This window comes from Aedes aegypti, chromosome 1 (genome assembly GCF_002204515.2).
Source record: "Aedes aegypti strain LVP_AGWG chromosome 1, AaegL5.0 Primary Assembly, whole genome shotgun sequence".
Lineage (NCBI taxonomy): Eukaryota > Metazoa > Arthropoda > Insecta > Diptera > Culicidae > Aedes > Aedes aegypti.
In genome coordinates this window covers 305,694,005-305,713,435 of record NC_035107.1, presented here as the reverse complement: position 1 = coordinate 305,713,435, position 19,431 = coordinate 305,694,005, and the positions used below count along the sequence as shown (strand labels likewise).

At 37.5% G+C, this 19,431-nt stretch overlaps 1 protein-coding gene across 2 annotated transcripts in view; it reads left to right on the top strand.

Moving 5' to 3' along the window:
* Positions 1-19,431, top strand: part of LOC5576139 (thyroid receptor-interacting protein 11) — a 218,849-nt gene that overhangs the window by 117,476 nt on the left and 81,942 nt on the right. Inside the window, exon 1 of one of the 2 annotated variants that reach the window (XM_021838432.1) lies at positions 4,104-4,963. The exons of the other annotated variant lie outside the window; for it this stretch is intronic. The gene's annotated coding sequence lies outside the window, so the exon portion shown is untranslated. Of the gene's footprint in view, positions 1-4,103; positions 4,964-19,431 lie in introns of those variants that run through there. 2 annotated transcript variants of the gene reach the window in all.

The window sequence follows — 19,431 nt, the reverse complement described above, 5'->3', positions numbered from 1 at the left end:
CTGACCTTCATGTCAAAAAATATTTTGAAAAGATTTATATCAAAACGGTCGTGAAAAGCCACTAGTGCGACTATAGGAGACTGTCCACTAAGGGAACACTGACCCTAGTCGTTTTTTATACAATTAGCATTCTCTACCATTTTGCATAGAGCCTCCTTAGAAAGAGATTCCACTATTTATACCTTTTGGAGAAAACAGTTTGTCACCATTAAACTCGAAAAAGCGCGCCCCTCATTCAAGTTCGGCCACTAAGCTGGTTGAATGACACTGATTTTGACCATGCATGCATCAAATTATAGCTTTTACTTATAAGTTTTGCGTAACTGTGAACAGGTTTAATGCGATGACACTTAAATTCCTTAAAACAAGAAGCTTAATTGAAGAAAGTAGGAGGTCCGCTACTCCCCTGGTTCGAAATCGTTTACCTCCTAGATATCGAAAGCTAAGCACCTGAACTAGGAAAGAACTTGTCTCATGAATTGAAACCAGCCTCAGATGCTGATTGAGCGAACTAGTTATCAACAAGCAGCCAGGCTGCTGTAGAGCTCAAATTTCCGTCAAAATGATCCGAGTATGCCTTGAAGTGAGCGGTCATTATTGCGTCACGCTAAAAATGTGATACATTTGATGTGACACAGAAACAATCAACTGTTGAAGAAACGTTTTACTTGGTCTTATTGATGCGATATATTTTCAAAACTTTTGTGAAATATATTTATACTAACATACGGTCAGGAACTATTTGTTACAACTGATTCATTGGACTTATTGCCCTCATCAAATTGCAGAAGCTTAATGTGAAGCATTTTAAGTGTGCACCTTGAAAACGGTTTCCTGCGATACAAGCAAACAAACAACGGTTAGCACTGGTGGAAAACTGTGCTTTATTTGAATGATTAAACTGTTCGAGACCGCACCCTTCAGATACCGTGCACCCCCGCTAATTTGAACGGTACCTCATACAAACCATCGGGGTTCATTTTTAATTTGAACATGTTCCATGAGCTAAATGACGTTTGAACCATTTTTAATCTGAACGATGTGCAAATTAGCGTATGTGTATAACAATACTTATTAGCACAGTTTATAATACTATCGACGTTTAAAAGTTATTTTTTGGTGTTTTAGAAAAGTATTGTATTTCGCCATATAAGATAAACGGAGAGTTTGGTATGGAGACTGCAAGCATGTTGAAAAAAACGATTTAACCTTAATTTTATCGTGCGATTTCAAAAACTTTTCATCTGAAATGAAAGCTGAGGACCTATTTTGCATGCTTGCTGGATTAGACCACAGAAAAGTTTGATAAATCATACTTTAAATTTCGTGTAAACATCAATTAAACTAGTGTTATATACAACTTTGGCGACCTGTAGCTAAAAATTGTGACATGCAGGGACATTTCTGAAAACGGCATCTGATTCAGCGACCCAAAATCTACTAGAGACACATAATTTGATCCTTGAGACACGCAAAAATGTCATTTTTGTTACGCTGTGTAACGGTTGCATCGGGTTGCTTCGTCTTCAACCAGGCTATTATTAAGTTCAGAAGTCCAAAGTGTGTTGCTGATCACTTGCTTAATTTCCTTCAAATTTGATGAATAGTGCCAGAACAAAAATCATTGCCAAAAGGCTGAATTTTGTAGCATAATTTCACTGAATCATACTCTAATATTCTCTGAGAATCCAGTTAGTGAAGCTTGCGGGTATCTTTGGCTGCGACTAAATTTAGTCGGCAAAGTAGCTTCTTATGTGAGCGTCATAATATTTCTCTGTAAAATGCGATTAAGCTTAAGCTGGCGTTTTGAACCTCCTTACCCTAGGCACAAAACAGTCGCGATCGAGATCGCGTGCGGCCCACTATGGGCCAGAAAACAAAATTTCGCGACAAAATTCCAAACACCTTCAAAATCAACAAAAATGAACCTAAAAGTAAAACAAAGTTGAGGAAGCATGGAAATGTCATGTTTGGGATGACTTAGATGCATTTTGAATTGATTTGAGAATATTTGTAAGGAACATGAGTATTTGGGAAAATATGTTAATTAAGGCATTATTAATTCAAATTCGCTCATATATCATTTTACAAAATATATAGTACATTTTCAATTATATGTTTCCAACATTTCAAAGTATTTTGAAGATACACTGTTAAGTTTCTCAGAATAGTTAAAAAATGCATGAAAAATGTGATCATAGTTATCATAGTTGTTTGGAATGCATTGGCAACTGTTAATTTGATGTATTTATTGGTGTTCCACCGTACATTTGCATTTAATACACTATTGAAATTTTATAACGCAATATAGTTACTGTGCCTAACCTATGGAAAAGCCATACAATCATCAGAAAGTTATATAGACTTGGTCCAAAATGGAACATCAGAACATCTGGTTTACCCAAGCTTATGATACCCATTATATGATTACGTGCAGCAAGTTCTTATATAAGAAACGTGAATTTTTGTCTAGATCTCGTATAAAATTGATTTTAAATTGATATAAATCAAGTAGAATTAAAAATCTTCATTTCCTTTCGCCGGAATAAGATGATTGCTTTATGTACAAATGAATAATTCATCTGATTAAACTAGTAACATTCTCCCGACAACATTTCTAGAAGGAATTTAAAAGGATTTGAAATGATTTTTTTAATGTTCTTCGTTGATGGCCATTAACCTGGTCATTTGGTGCTGTCTTTTTTATTTTTATTTTCTTTCAATCTTTTATACTGTATTTTTTGATATTTCAACGTAGCTTAGGAAGATAGTACAGGAGGTCGCCTAGTTATTTTATAATCTATAAGGGAAAATCAATTCACTCTATGTGAACCATCAAACTTAAAAACGGACAAATTTTCGATGTTTCTACTTTTTTTTTAAATATTTTGTAAAATATTATACCAATGATTTAATCCTGGTTGAAAAATAATCAACAGGGTTTGTATGATATTTTTTAGAAAATTTCTACTATATGTCTATATTAAATTGAAGCCTTCGATTTGAACAAAAAATCATAGACACATAACAATCTCAGCCGTTTCATATTTCTTCAAAAATCTATTATTTTTACCTGGATGTTGTCCAGAAGCCACGCATTAGTCCCTATATCGCAAACCTCAAATAGATTCCTCTGTTGTGGTCTTATCATATCATTCAAATCATGGCCTCGAAGAAAATTAGCAAAATTATTATTTTTTGTAATTTTTCAACTGATTCAACCCAGATTTCTGGATGTCACCTAGCTCATGAACGGAAACTTGCTCAAAAGTAGTGGATTATGATTGCTTTAGTTATGTTATACCAGTCAAACTTATTTAATTTGTGATTGTATGAACAGCATTGAAGTTAAAAATATGGGGTTTAAAAAAATCGACTAAATTATCGCATGTACTTAAACCGATGTATCTCGGCCATCCGCAAATATATGCAGAAACTTTTGGTAGCCCATGAAAGAGTGGAGTCTAGGCTTCCACCTCATACTGGTTGCAAGCCGAATACGGTGGAATACCTTAACTTTTATGGTGAAATAGTAAAAATATAGTGAATATTACTGGTACATTGTAAAATCAATGCTAAAATTTGAAATGAACTTTATTTTCATACCAGACATGTAAAATGCACTTAATTTGCTTTCCAAAAATGTACTCACAATAATTTTTCTTGCCATTTTCTTCTCAAACCAAATTTTTTTAAGATAGGGTGAAATTCAAGTTTTACAGTTTAGACAATATTGAGCCCCATGAAGTGCAATGAAATTATGTAATTAATCAAATAAGATAGTTGGTATACAATCACACATGTTCTCAATAAAGAGAAATTCATCTCAATAATTCATTTTATTGAAAAAAGGTTTTTGGACTTTTGTCGCGGAATTTTTATTTGTGGCCCATAGTGCGGCCATGTGGGGTGGATCGCAGTTGGCTGCGGAGGCGGACGGACGGACGAACGGAAAGACGGGCGATATGTGCGCGAGTATGTAAAAGGTATTGTTGTTTAGTATCGAAGTTTGTCACTTGGAGGCGCCTTCCACCACCGACCGAACAAACGACCGACCGACCGACCGGTGACGACCTGTGTGTGCCCGAATGCACATATAGAAGGCGGCATACACACCTGGGAGAGACCCGGACCCGGAGGTTGGCGGAGTGCAGGCAAAGCACAGCAGAGCACACTGAACGAACAACGACGTATCGTGCAGGCAACCAACCAGCGTTTTGGAGGAGACTTAGTAGCCGTGTCAGCGCAACTCAACTCATTAGTGACCGAGCGTACGTGCAGGGCGACGGTTGGTTCTTCCTTCCCTGAGGGAACTTCCCTTCCGAGCGAAAAAAAAAACTCAAGCCCCGGGAAGGCACGATTCTGGTGTTCAGTTATAACAAGTGTGCAAAACTCAGCAGAACTCTTCGGTGCACAGAAGAACAGATCTCGAAAGTTTTTGATTTATGGAAATAGAAGTTAGATCATCGAAGCAGGCCAAGATATTGCGTACCGTTGCGCTTCGTTTGACGAAAAATAAACGTGTCGATGATAACAAAACATAACATCCCAAAAAACAGGAACAAACAACACGCCTACGCAGTAAAGATAAGATCCGTTGAAGAACACTTACTCCGGGTCGGTCCCTATCTATCTGTCTTCGGTGTTCGGTGTTCCGCGCGATAGAGATCCGACAACAAACGACCATCAAAAAAGTGCTCGGTGATGATCACACACAGTCGGCGGTGACATTTTTTCCAGAACATTTCGCGAGTGTTTCCTCCAAACCAGTGCAGCCGCCGCCTACTGGTGAGCTGCGATGAAAAAGTGCTGAAAACGGCGGAAAAATAAAAGTTTGCTCGATCAACAATCACCGGAGCCACCCGGCAACAGTTTTTCGCCGTATAGCTGGAAGTGCAAAGTCGAACCCGGGGACGATGGTTTCAAGTCTCGGGGCGGTGGCGGCGACATCAGCCAACGACAGGTAATTAGCTTTTATTCTTTGCTCCGCGAGCTGTGCGAAATTCGAATCCGAAGAGTTGTGAGGAGAGGAGAGATTCTGGTGTAGATTTTTCCGCTGAGATCTTTCCACGGCCTACTCGCGTGTTGCTGCCACGTGGGGAAGTGATTCAGAATAGGGGGGACTTTTTATTTTTTCAGTGCAGTTGCAAAAGTTTGCGATCTCTCGATTGGCAGTGCCTTCAATGTGAAATGAGTGATGTAAGTTAGATTACGGACACTTGAACGTACTTCAAATTCAAAAATCTTGACCGAGAAAGATAACATACTGAAGAATCTTGGCTCGAGTTGAGTGATCAGCTTAGCTTTGCACTCGTATCAATGGAAACCACTGCTGGTATTTCCAGGAAAGTGCAAGGTAAATGCCAGGCAACTAGACAGCGTCTAAATATGCAAACGCTGCTGGGGATCACATGCACATAAATATTGATTGGGAAAAAATGTCGCCTACTTTGTCAAATGCAGATTATTCTGGGAAGTGCGATTGAATATGACCGAGCGCTGTCGAGTGAGTGTTTTTGCTTACTGAGCGCCAAAGAATCCTCTGTATTTTTTAGTCAGATGAGTATACCTCTGAATGTACTTCTGTGAGCTTCTTCTAATCCTGCTGCATCAGATTTATCTCTCTGTGTTCTACTGCTGCTTCTTGACATTAAAATTCCCATTGGGGTCGATTCTGTTTTTCAACTTCGAGTTCTAAGTGCACATTTCCCGTAATAAGAGCTTTCTTTGGCAAAGGTGTCACGTTTGCATTCAAAATTAAAATTTGAAACTTGAAAGTTTTGTAAGACGCCAGATTACTGTCGGTCCTAAGTCTTGCTTACTTCATGTTGAATAACCCTCTGCATTTCTGTATATCAGAAAATTTCTAAAATTATCAAGAACTCAACAGTGCTTATTTGAGGTTGAAATTGTGTACAGCTAATTTTGCATATTGAGGGAATAGTCAGAAAATAATTCTAACACAAATTTCATTGCTACTACATTACAAGTCTCATGTATAATCTCAATGTGACTGTTATGCGATTATATTTAGCAATATGACAAAACAACTTGGTATTTTTTCGAATTATCTAGAACATCGTTTCCCAAACTTGGATTTCGCGACCCCCAACGCCTCGCCACATCAGATTGCCAGTTTGTTCTGCACCTTGAAACTTATAAAAATATGAGTGCCAAAAACTTTTCGGTGAAATTTCTAATATTTTTCCCATTAACTTGTAGCTAATACCGCTTTTAATTCGAATTCTTTGACTATTTTCTGATGAACTTGAGTCAACGAAAGCTGCTGTTCCTTCTAGGGTTTGTACCTGAGAACAAAATTCTCAACAACAATACTGTTGAGATTATCAGGTATCAGAAGGCCGGCTCCAAAGGCACGTTCCCCACCAGTTGGGAGATTTGTGCCATCGCCATATTTGAGCCTATTTCATCATCTACCCGATGGGAGAGGAAAGGGAAGGGAAAGATGGGAGGAAATAGGAGTGGGGTCCCTTGAAGAGGGAAGATCGCATAAGCGAAATGAGAGCATGTAGCTCCATACCACAATGGGTTCGAACAGTGCCCTAAAAAGGGCACTGCAAAACGCATGAGCGTAAAGAGAGCCTATAGCTCAACTTGAGTCAACGAAAGCTGCTGTTCCTTCTAGGGTTTGTACCTGTGAACAAAATTCTCAACAACAATACTGTTGAGATTAAGTTTTATGGTTCGTCCCCTCGATATGTACAAGAAATCCTTTAAAAATCCTAGCAAAACATTTTAAGGACGAACACGAGATTATTGCGACACCGAAAATGTCATGCCAATTTTCTTATAATGATTAGAATCAAACCAAAATTTTAGGGTAGTTTTATACATATATTTACTTCAAAAATAAAAAGTAAAGGTAATCGATGGAGCTTTAATGTAAAATTGAAGGCATTTTCGCTTGATGCCCTCCATGAAAATCTTTACAGTGTTATCCGGTTCCAGTTTCTCAGTTTTTTTTTTCATTTTCTTAACATGTCCTTCGCGTCTTAGACTGTCTTCTTGCTCTTCCGAAGTTCCCGCTTCATTATTGCCCAGTACTATTCCACCGGGCGCAGCTCCAGACAATTTGGCGGATTCATGTCCTTTGGAACAAAATGGACAGAATTGGCCTCATACCACTCCAGGATACTTTTAGAATAGGGGCATGATGTCAAATCTGGCCAAAGTAGCGGAGCTTTGTCGTGCTGCTGCAAGAACGGCAAAAGGCGCTTCTCGAGGCACTCAGATTTGTAGATCTCGCCATTTACTGTGCCCTTTGTCACGAAAGGCTCACTCCTCAGTCCGCAAGAGCAGATGGCCTGCCAAATGAGATATTTGGAGGCGAATTTCGACATTTTCTTCTTCTTTAATTTGTCGTCCACATCGAACTTGCTCTTGCCGGTGAAAAACTCCAACTCCGGAATTTGCTTAAATGCGCTCATCGCGGTTTGGGAAGTTCTGTACCTTGTATGTGTGTAGTCCAGCTCTCTTCTCTAAATTCTGGACGTAGCTCTGCGACATGCCGATCTTTTTAGCCAAATCACGGCTTGAGACGTTGGGATTTGCTTTAATCATCCGCTTCACTTCTCCCTCCGTCTTTTTGTTGTCCGGTCCCGGTTTTCTTCCAGCTTCTTTGCCGTAGTCCAACGTCAACCACTCCTGGAACCGCTTTAACACTCTGGAGACGGTTGAATGGTGAATGTTCAACATTTTTCCCAACTGCCGGTGCGACAGGTCAGCAAATTCCAGATGTTTGGAAAGAATTTGTTCTCTCGACTCGCGTTGGTTCACCTCTATTTTCATTGAATCGAAAAACACGACTTCGAGTTTGACAGCATGTAAACAAACACATCAATGAGAAAGTGTGCAAAATTTGGTTGATTTTTACCCAATGGTAGGAAAGTTATGCCCTGTTGAATGTGTCGCAATAATTTCGTGTTCGCCCTTTAGCCTATGGCTTAAAATCTGGTTAATGAAGATTATCTTCTGCATTTGTGTAAGTCAAAATACAGCTTGCTATAGCAGATACCCATAATATGACGTATGGAGCTTCTAGACAGTCCAAATTTCTAGAACATGTTGGTTTTTGTTTAACATTAGAATATTTAATATTATATTTAAACTATTAGCCGAAGAATCTTCTACATACTTCTGAACGTACAACTCTCTTACCAAGAAAGTCAAAAACATCCTGTTACAAAACGATTCCGTTCGTAGCCCGTAGTTGTACTTTGGCAAGACGTCAGGTTACTGTGAGAATGTTAGTGTAAGTCGCTTTAAAGGAATTATAATCTGTGGGAAAATTCTGACCTTGCTTACTGCATGTCGAAGAATCCTCTGCGTTCCCGAGATCAACTAACCTAGGTCTAAAAATCTCATTGATTTAGATAAAAAAATTCCTCTGCATTTTTGTAAATCAGATTTCAGCTTTACAGCAAGCTATTATATGACCTATGATATGACGCATGGAGCTTCTAGAAAGTCCAGCTTTCTAGAACATGCTAACTTTCATTTAATCTTTGATGTTTTGCTATAAATTTGAGGTCTAAACTGATCAAAATGCTAGGAGCTTCTGCCCAAGTCCATTAGTTGTAGTTTTGTCGTAATGTAAGAATCTAGCATGTGAAGTAAAACAAACATAATTTAAAACATTACTAACAGGTTAAGTTTCAAGCGAAATCTTGCATTTTTAAAACATACTAGTGGTCCCGGCAAACGTCGTCTTGACATCAAATAGGCTGTTTAAAAATGGCATGCAATCCCTTATACAAAATGACAGATTAGTTATCTCCAGTTTTTCCGACTATGTATTCCGGAGACTTCCCCAAACTTTTTTTATTATACTAACACGTCGCATCCCTGGTCAAGTGAAAAACTAAACTCAAACTGTTCATCCGCACTCAAGCTGTTTCGTGACATACAAACAACACTCCATTTTTATTTATATAGATTTCACGTCGACAAATGTGAACAAAAAAAGGCTGCAAAGTATTGTCATTCTCGTCTAATCAAAGTACAAAGTTAGTCGTTATCGTCTAATCACTTGATACCAATAATGTCAGGAACAGTATAACTCGTAATAATTGCCAATCATTTGAAGAAAAATGGCCGATCAGATTGCCGGTATGTTCTGCACCTTGAAATTTATAAAATTATGAGTGCTAAAAACATGTTTGTTAAATTGGGCTATTCGGGGCATTCGAGAAAGTGGCGTTTGGGAGAAAACAGCAAAACTCATTATCTTTAAGTCAATACAGCTTTTCATTGGATTCTCCCCTCAATATATACATGAAATTCCATAAGAACCCTTGGAAGCATTGTTAAAGCTAATCTAGATGCATAGTTTTCTAGCATTTTCGACTGCGAGCCTTAGAAACCTCTGCATTTTTTACAAACTCGGGAAATTGTACTAAAGGCACATTTCAATCTAATTCACAGTGAAGCAAAGAAAAATGTTAACCCTATGGATTCCGAAACTGAAAACCTAATGTTACTATATTGAAGGGACTCAAACGCAATGGGTTCCAGCCGTTAACACAAAACTAAGAAAGCTTTACGTCTCTGGAGAGCTGTGACAGAGTACCTTAAAAATAGGATATTAAAGACTTGTTGCCTGAAAAAAAAAACCTAAAAGGAATCAAAAAGAGACTAAACGGGAGGCAAGAAAGCAAAGCGAAACCTAATAAGAGCCAGGAAACAAGAGTTTGATTTTGATTCTTTATACCATCAGAGTAGATATTTTTCTAAGACCTAAGTTTTTTTTTCAGAATTCCTAGTGATATTACGACAAGTATTACTACTCGTATTACTGTATTTATATTTTCATGATTGTCTCTAGGACTTTTATCAGAAATTATGTCAGGTATGTACAGATATTACTTCGGAGATTTCTAAAGGGGTATATTTAGCTATTATTTCTCAAGGAATATTCCTAGAGATTTTCTCCAAGAATTTGGCTTAGGATGCCTCCGATTACAGCCTAGTTTTCTCAAGGAGTACTAAAGAAAGGGGCATTTCTGCAAAGTTTATTTCGGAAAATCATAAAATATCCTCAAAAACTTTTTTTTTTTTATTATTTCACAAAAATCATAATTCTTCTAGGATTTTATCCAAAGACTCATCCATAAATTTCCCTGGGAAATTTATCAACCAAGAACTTCTTGACACTCTGGGAGTTCTATAGGAACTTCTCCAAGAAACTTCAAGATGTTCAGCGATGCTTTGATAGATTGTATCAAGAGTGATGGCATGTTCAGAAATCGCTAGCACCACCACACTCGTGCTTTGTACAACACGATGCGACTGGTCTTAGATTAATTTATGACATCTTCCTAAGATTTTTCAAGAAACTTCTGATTATTCTCTATGGATGTTTCAAAAACTTCTCACGAATTACCTCCTTTCGATAACTTAAAGATTCCTTTTGATACGTTATAACTAAAATCTCTACATTTATTGAAGGTATCCAGTTAACGTCCAGATACGTCTCGGATTCCAGTCTTCCTCTCAGAGCTTGTAATACAAGTTCGAAGTTCTACGCGAGGCTTGATCGATTTTTGAAGATTCTACTTTAGAACTCTCGCGTAACTATTTAAAAGGAGCTATCTAACGTTGAGAGGCTCTTTTTGTATACTTTCTCTTTAATCAATAACTGAGCCACGTTAACCTCTTCTGTTGCGTTTTTTGTATGAAATGCTATCCAAGGACATTGCCTTTCGATCTACAGTGAGAAACTTCCCAAAAGCTTCAGGATTCAATCAGGATTCAATCCTGAGAAAATTGAGAACATCTCTCACTTATCGCTCTCTGTAACAATCATGACCCGCAACACATCATGAGAACCTGTTTATAATCTTCTGCCACAGCTATGATTGAATTTGGGGATAAATGCTGAATGATAAAACCCATACAAACAAGCTCCGCTCCAAACCTGGGGGACACTATTGCTATCAGCTGTTTGGGGATTACTTATCATGTCAGTGAAATAGAACACCTACCCCAACGGTAAATGAACCCGAATAATGGGTTCTATCATCGCTCTCTCTTTGGGGCTCTCGTTACAACTTGCGAAACATTGCCGATCACGGACCGATACAGATGCGATGTTTTTCTTCGCTTACTTTGATCGTTCTTCGAAATCAATTGAGAACGAATTGTGCAATGCCTGGCAGTACCTCTATCTATTCTTGAAAATGTTTGCCACCGAAATAGCTAAATGGGATTGTTGCGTATTATAAAAGACAAGAAATTTCATAAGTCAAGAACATTTCAATAACAAGCTCCGTTCAAAATGACATTTATCCTCGAGTGGGACATATGGACAACGAATTTTTATTGAGTGAAGTAATTTCCATATAATCAAGATAGGCCATGACTTTTCAGATGCAACCCGTATGCACCTGAAAAGTCATAGCCTATCTCGATGTATGGGGAACAACTTATCTGAATTGAAATTCGATTGAAAGGAATTACAGGTCCAGAGACACTAGATTAGGCTTTAGATGCACAGTAACGAATCTGCTTATCCACAGCTAGAACCTTTGAGCTGTCATCCAGTCAACCAACCAAATCAGTTCAACAATGTATCCCTGGTTTTCTGTCAAATAATAATGGGACCACTAGCGTGATTCGTGATGCGACCTTAGCGGAAAGCGACACACGAACATCATGCGTCAGAGTCGTAAAACCAGTATTCTTCCCCAAACAGTGCATCCGTCGGGGACGTATCGCCTATGTGCACTTCGTGAGCACAAGCAAATTGGCACTTCGCGCAAACCAACCGTGTCCGCTCTTTGAAGCCCATATCAGCGGTAATACATCCCCTCAGGTCTCGAATCGAGTGGATGCTCAAACCCGGCCGAATGGCACATTTTATTATTATTTATATATATTATTTCCTATCAATTGAACTCACGTATGAAGGGCCAAAAATGGATGGGCTTTGTGAAGTTGTCATAGTCACTTAGGCGGAAATGTGAGGATGTGGGCGGAATTTGAATAAGTATCGATAATTTCGCACGTTTGGGACATATTTTTGTCTCTTACACGAAATTGACGCATCCTTCAACAGTCGAAAGTTGTTCTGGCCACGTCTTTGTGACAGGAAAGGATAATTGATTGGATATCTACTTATATCCAACTGAAATCTCGCCTGATTGGTAAACCGAATCTGCGTTTGCAGTTATTGTTTACCGATCTGTCATTTTCTAATCCGGTACATGGGAGACCTCTACATTTTCTCATAGGTATCACGGGACGTTGGGTGTTCAAATGGACAGAGCTTTGGCTTGTGTAGCTATCGCAGAACACCACCGTTTATCGCAGTAAGCTATCCTATCTCTTAACTTAATCTTTGCTTTAGAAAGTTTACTATTATCACTGCACAACACACTTTTTTTACTAGATCATTTGCCAAGCGGTATCGCTCATCAGCTGATTCTATTTTTCATCTACCGAATAGAAAATTATGCGGAACCGGAGGAAACGTGACACATCTTGAACGCAGCCGCTTGCGCACACAGCTTGCTGCGATCAATGAAAGATATTTCGTCGTGTTTAACCTTACAAATTCGTTTAACCCTTAAAGGCGTGGACGAAATTGTTTGCACGCTTTTGCTAATATCTTTTGACCAGTTTTCAAAATTTAAACGGTTTTGTGCAGGCCCTTAATTGTATCTCCAAATGCATCTACAAAGCTTTGCATACCGATGGTCATTTCGGATGCACGGCTGGAAATGTAGTGTACGCATCCAGTTTCGCCATTTGACATGTTCAAATACAGGAGGTCGGAACTCTCAGTATGCGATTCCAATGTTGATTTCCATACAATAACATATCAAATCATTATCCGACAGGAGATGACCATCGGATGCTAACCTAATCATTTTCAATACATGTGACCGTTTCAGGTCCAGTTTCAGATCGCCGATATTAGTTAGAAAAGACCATGTTTTATCATTGTTAATAAAAACCCAAAAATCAAACAACTCGAATTCAAATTTATTGTTAGGGATTAATAATCTTGTGTCACATAAATACCAGTTTTAAGAAAATTCTCATCATGAGAAATATTAGTTCCCGCTGTTTCGTAAAGGTAAAATAATCGGAAGCTAAATTGGATTATTTAGGATTGTTCGATAATTATGTCGAAATTCTAGTGCAGTAACAAAGTTTCCCTTCTTGATTTCGGGAGACCATTGCTTTATTTTTGAAATTTTCATTCTAATCATAATCCTCAGAGGATTCTCATGAGAACCCTCGAAGGTTTCCCTGGATTCTCATCAGAATCCTCTAAGGATTATCATTAGAGTTTCTTCTCCGCTCATCAGAATCCTATCAAAATTCTCATCAGAAACGTCTCTGGATGCTTTTCAGAATAATCTTAGGGTTCTCATCATATGAGGATTCTCATTGGAAGCCTATCAGATATCTCATCAGAGTCCGCTAAGGATTCTTATTAGAATTCTCATTTGAATCCTTCCCGGATTCTCATCAGAATCTTCTCAGAATTCTCATCATAATCCTTTAAGAGTTCTCATCAGAATTCTCCCTGGATTTTTTTTTCTCCACCGCATCGTAACGCTTATGGTATGAGTCGCAACGCTTGAGCCTTCTATTTATCCCTCTATCTTCGAGCGTTACGTAAGCTGTAGACGGCGCCTTATTGGAGTAGAGAAAAGCCCATAGTAGTAGTCCAGTATGCTCAGAATCTTTTAAAATTTCTCATCTGATTTTTTCCAGAATTTTGATCATAATCTTCTCAGTAGAATCAACTCTGCATTTTCATCGAAATTCTTTCAGAATTATCATCAAAATATTCTCGGGATTCTCATCGAAATTTTCCAGGATTCTTATTAGAATCTTCCCAGGATTTTTTTTCTTTATACAAGATTTTTGGTCCTGGGCTAGTTTTTCTCGGTGGTAGGTCATTTGGCATAAAGTCGTTTGGCATAAAGCCGTTTGGCATAAAGTCGTTTGGCATAATGAGTCTGAAACCAAGAATTTCTCCATTTTTCGTTTTTACGTTTCTGTTGAATCTTTCTGACGACATCAGGCTTGTTTTGGAGTCAATTGATACAAAATGACACTTTATTCAACAATCTTACGCTTTTAATTAAATTTAAGCATATTAGGAAAGTTATTGCCAGTAGTATTTTATTATTTATCCAGAAATTACCCTTCTTTCAAATATTAATTCTTCTTTTGAGTTTCGCTATTGGAACAAATTTTTGCTCTGAAGATTTTTATATATTTAACACAAATTTACCCTTCTTTAAACTGTTGTATTTTTTTTTTCTAAATATGATGTAACCATAATTATAGGTATGAAAACTGGTGATTTAAAATTTCAATAAATTTCTCTTTCTTGTATGCATAGGCTGTTCTTTGGAGCTATATTTTTTAAGTATTTTTTTGTTTCCAACTGACAAAAGAGCGGCATTGATCTGCTCAAATTGTCAGCAAAAAGAGAAATAGAATACTGCAGTTACTTCGATGGGTTGTGCTACTTTTCCTCGAATGTCGTTTTTTCGAACGCCAGTTCCCCGAATATCCCGTTTCCTCGACTAGCCCACTTCCTCGAAAAGTTTTTAGCACTCATAATTGTCGTGACTTTATACATTTCAGGGTGGTGAACGAATTGACCATCTATTATGCACCCTTCTTTATTTAATTGGTGGTTCTTTCGAGTTTAAGCATCCTCAGCTTTTTTGCTAACATGTGTATAGCCGAGAATGACAGAATACTTCCTTCTTTTGACTGTTTATCGTTCTTTCTCGTCACCACTTTTCTGGGAAACCAGTCATTCGGGGAAATGGCATTCGGGGAAAAGTAGCACAATCACTTCGATGATACTGAACGCACTTTTTAATGTCTTTTTGTTTTATTATGCCGCAATAGTTTTTGGCGTCCATTCCTCTATTGGTGTAATTATAAATTTTGCCTTCTTTTGAAAATAGGCTGTTCTTTATATTTATACTGTTTTAAATTTTACTATTTAGTAAAGCTAAATGTTAACCATTTTTATATTTTGCTGTTTAATCCATTCTTGCCAGATGAGTTGTTAGAATGATAATTACTTTAGAACATGCCAACATTTACTTTTTTTAGGACAAACGCGTGATCTCCTCCCAAATATGCTGGAAAAACTATTATTTCAATCACAAATTTTCCCTTCTTTTGAAAATAGACGGTGTTTTTTGATGTACACTTCCAAAATTAGAACTTATATTGAACCGTTGTAAAGTTTTGTCACAAATATTTTCTTTTAAAGATGTGTTGTTCACTTGAGCTATGCTGTGAAAAGATTTTTTTGCGTTAGAGCCTTAAACATTTTAACCGAAAAATTATCTGCTCTCGTATATAGGCTATTTTTGCATTAAGCCACATTGGTAGATCTTTGGATTAGACCTTTGATATTGAAAAACATTCTTCTATCAAGTAATTTTCATCGAGTGTTACGTCCAAACTGGGACAGAGCTTGATCTGCAGCGAAATATTCTATGAGCATTTCCTTGATGAATAACTGCGACCTTTTTTCACCAATTTACTGTTTTCAAATATGTACAGTGCTGTTCTGAATAATAGCAGCGCATGTCGATTTTCATACAAAATGCTCAACTTTGACATGCTGTAGTTTTGTTCCCTTTCAAGCAATCGAGTTGAAATTTTCTCCACAGAACTACAAATATGCCCAATTTTGTAAACACAAAATTTCAAAATTTTCTAAGCCCCTGCCGGAAAGTGAGATACTAGGTGAAATTGTTCGAAAAAATAGCAGTTTTAAAAATTTGAATTTCGGCTTGACATTATAGTTTTAAATTGTATATCACTTGCCATTGGAACAATCTCCTCCTACTTATCAAACCTACACCTAAACCGAAAATGTTTAAAATATTTGTAGAAGAAAAATTTTAAAATGAAGAACTGCTATTTTTTCGAAAAATTTCACCTAGTGTCTCACTTTTCGGCAGGGACTCAGAAAAAACTGAAATTTTGTAGTTACAAAATTGATTATATTTGTAGTTCTGTGGAGAAAATTTCAGCTCGATTGCTTGAAAGGGAACAAAACTACAGAATGTCAAAGTTGAGCATTTTGTATGAAAATCGACATGCGCTGCTATTATTCAGAACAGCACTGTATATCGCAACAAGCTCAAAGATACTCTATGTTCTGAGATGTAGAGACCCGTCACGAGTTTTATTTAGTAATGCTCTCTAATGTCACAACAATTTTTTGAATTCTTAACTTCTTCTTTTTGTCAGAAAACTTACAGGATTCTTATCAGAAACCTTCTTGGATTCTCTACAGAATCTTTCCAGGAATATTATTGGATTGATTGACAATATAAATATATTGTCATAATTGAAAGCGAAACTGTCATTTGATTAATGCTCTCTATAGGCAGTTCCGTCTTATAGGGTCGGTGTACCAATATATGCAGAGCTAAGAACAAATATTCATATAAAATCGAAAAATAAAGCCAGCGACATTGGTTTTACGTCATCTGCAAAAATGCAAACTACGAAAAACATGCTTTTGTATTCAAAATCGCTTGTGCCATTATAGGTACACATGCTTTTAAAGTACCGTAAAATGGGGTGAAGTTGATCTCTTTCGAGCGATTCTGTTCTGTAACTCCTAGTAGAATACATGTATTATTATCCAAATATTTTTAAAACATGTACTGGTTGGATGTCTATCGAATTATATAAACGAAATTTCGACGAAATGTTCACTTAATAACAAAAACATTAAAATAAAATCGAAAAGTGAAGTTGTTGATTCCGGGGTGAAGTTGATCAATTATTGCGATAAGTTTCCTAAAATAAAGAGATACCGTTTTGATTCATATTACGGACAGCTTCAAATTCCGGACACTCTACTTTGTATGGGAAACATTTCACCCGAAATGTTTCAATTTTTGCCGTTCAAAATTTCTCAATTTCGAGGCTCGTTTTAGTAAGCTTTTTCCACTAATATCTTTGAAAATTTATAATGTCCAACTACCTTAGATGTCTCTTTAGTGGTTTGACGATTTCAATTGATGATTTGACTGTTCCATTTATGATTATCATGAGCTGTCCGGAGTTCGAATCAAAGTGTCCGGAATATGAGGCAAAAGTAAGGAAGCGTCCGGAATAAGAATCATGAAAAGGCCAAACGTTTTGATTTATTTAAAATTTTTCAAGTTGCGGAAGCGTATTCTTTACCCACCATTCGAAAGTTAAGGGCTTCCGACGCTCGATAAGCTAAGGAATCATACAGAATGATTTATTTTGTATGCTCTATGCTGGGTTATACTTCACTGAGGCCTTAAGTGTCTGTAATATGAATCAAAACGGTATGCTATTCACTAAATTTGGGGTCACTGAATCTGGACCAAGTCTAAAAAATCTTACAACTTAATGATTTATCGGTCAATTTTAAATTTTAATGTTGTAAATTACAGAACACCCCACATTAAACGCCTAAAGGTATGCAATATTATTTGAACTTAGCAACTCGCGCACAAAAATATACATTTTTTACTCAGAAAATGATTGTTTATCCACTAAACAATTTCAAAACTGAATTCACAGAACATATCTGGAATGTATGAAACAGTTTATTTATATGGCGTCTTTATATAGGCTTGATAATAGTCGATTGTTTGGAGAAGAACCCTTTAACAGTTCATCAAACATTTCATAAAAAATATGTTTTTCCATGGTATTATTATCTTGAATGTCAAACGGAACTAAGGAACATTAAGAGCAGCCATCAGGTAATACGACGTCACAGAAATTGTGCTAATTGAAATCGAGTCATAGCTCTCTTGACAGTTTAAACATGTGGGTACGCGAATGATCAACTTCTCCCCACTGATCAACTGGTGTCCGGCCATTTGGCCGAACGCCATTTGGCCGAATGTCGTTTGGCCGAAAGGGTCATTTGGCCGAATGCCGTTTGGCCGAATCATGAACAAAAAAAAAATCAAATAGCTACAACGCTGATGTGTAGGATTGATAAGTGTGACCCAATGACTAATAAGCTAATTTATTTTTATGGTTTTTATGGTGACAGGACGTCATGTTTGCCACTATATGAGCTCCAATAGAATGATAACATCGACCTTTTAATTCAAGACAAAGCTGTGAACTCCACACTTCGCGTCAATGCTCTGAGGTGATGATTGATTCGCCACTGGATTACCAACGGTGTAATAAGGTTTCAAGTGTTTTTAATAATTTCATCAGATTTTTTTCCTTCTTTTTAACATAGGCTATTGTTTCGAGTTATACTGGTTCCATTACTATCGGAAATAGTTTAGCTTATATTTTAATTGGGAATTGATTTTTCCTTCTTTTGAATCATAGGCTGTTCTTTCAAGATAGAAGTATTTTTCATAGTTATTGGAATTAAAGCTTATAATACGTTTTATTCAAAACACATTTTTTTTAGCTCAAGGGTTAACTTAGGTGAGATGTCATTCTCCTCCAAGATTAAGATTACAACATGAGAACTGAACACTGCACCGTTGCTTGCGTATGGACCAATGCACTATTTCATTAATTTGACGTTTGAGCGGTGCCGAATTCACTCGTTGCCATGGTCACGTAAATAACACGACACCGCTCAAACGTCAAATAGTGAACTCGTGCACTGGTCCATAGCAATAAATGACTCGATGAACACTTACGTCTAAGATGCACACTGTTTCTCCGTTGTGAAAAGAAGAAGCCAAGACTTGTTGATGTCAGAACCACAGACAAACAGACGTAACACTTAACGAACAAATCGCGATCCACGATCAAAATCATAGTCGAGAGACCATGTACGCCCAATGCTAAAATCGGTCTGTTTAGCCGATGGGCGAACATATGGCAGTATATGTAAACGTCAAATGCGAACAAAAACGATGCGAGCGCTACGGGTGGTGGATTGATCACCTACAATATATTTGAATCGACCGTTTGAAAGGTACTCGATGGACAATGACGAGAGTGTGACGTCTGTTTGTCTGTGTCAGAACTATGACATACATTACTTAGTACGGTTCGAGGGATCGAAGTAAGCCGATCCAGCAGAAGAACGAATAAGTGTTAAACCGTTTTAGTTACTGTCAAAAGCTAACTACAAACGCAATTCCAAAACATCTGCTGGTGGCTATTACCGCTAGCATCGAAGTGAACAACTGTTTGCATTTAGGATGTTCTTCTTTCAGCACTGACTGTTTCTTCAACTAACACTAAAAAGCTTTTGTTTTCAATTTCGGCCAAACGGCATTCGGCCAAATGACCCTTTCGGCCAAATGGCGTTCGGCCAAACGGTATTCGGCCAAATGACCCGGAACCGATCAACTACACCCCGAATTACGGTAGCACTAGCTTTACGGCGCAGGCAAAACACGAATCAAAACCGTAGTTTTTTGAAACCTTAATATA